This window comes from Myotis davidii, unplaced genomic scaffold (assembly GCF_000327345.1).
Source record: "Myotis davidii unplaced genomic scaffold, ASM32734v1 scaffold1844, whole genome shotgun sequence".
Taxonomy (NCBI): domain Eukaryota; kingdom Metazoa; phylum Chordata; class Mammalia; order Chiroptera; family Vespertilionidae; genus Myotis; species Myotis davidii.
This window is the reverse complement of record NW_006294716.1, coordinates 195,143-195,720: the sequence shown is the minus strand read 5'-3', so window position 1 is coordinate 195,720 and position 578 is coordinate 195,143.

Sequence of the window (578 nt, the reverse complement as noted above, 5' to 3'; positions counted from 1 at the left end):
ATGAGGGGATCTTTTCAGGACACCTGTGTGGGGTCCCTGTGTCTTTCCCGGATAATTAGGCTCCATTTGGGCATCAGTCACGGCCTTTATCTCGCCGGGCAGCTGCAGCAGCCTTATAATGGCGCTGTCTGCACCATGGGCGCTCAGCTGGCCAGGCCCCGCGGGCTCCTCTCCCGGGACGCTGCCCACCGCCCACTGGCCCCCAAGACCTCCTGGGGTTCAGGCTGGGACCCGCACGCAGGGCTGTTCCTCCATCTTTCCATACCCAGGGCCGGGCACCAAGCTACCATTTTTAATTTCAGAAGACTTTTAAATGTTTTAGTTAAAATGTGAGATATGTTTGTAGCCACCTTGTGGAGTAGCTACCTTAAACTTGTACTGCCTTAGCCTGCTGGTCGCGGGCCCTGCCCCGTGGGGATGGCTGCCCCCTGCAGACCTACGCAGCTCAGGAGGCGGGGAGCTTGCCAGCTACAAGCCACCAGGAAGTGGCAGGCAGGACTTGAACCCCAGCATGTGTGACTCCAGCACGTCGCTGTGTGTGTGTGTGTGTGTGTCTGTGTGTGTGCGCGCGCTGGTTT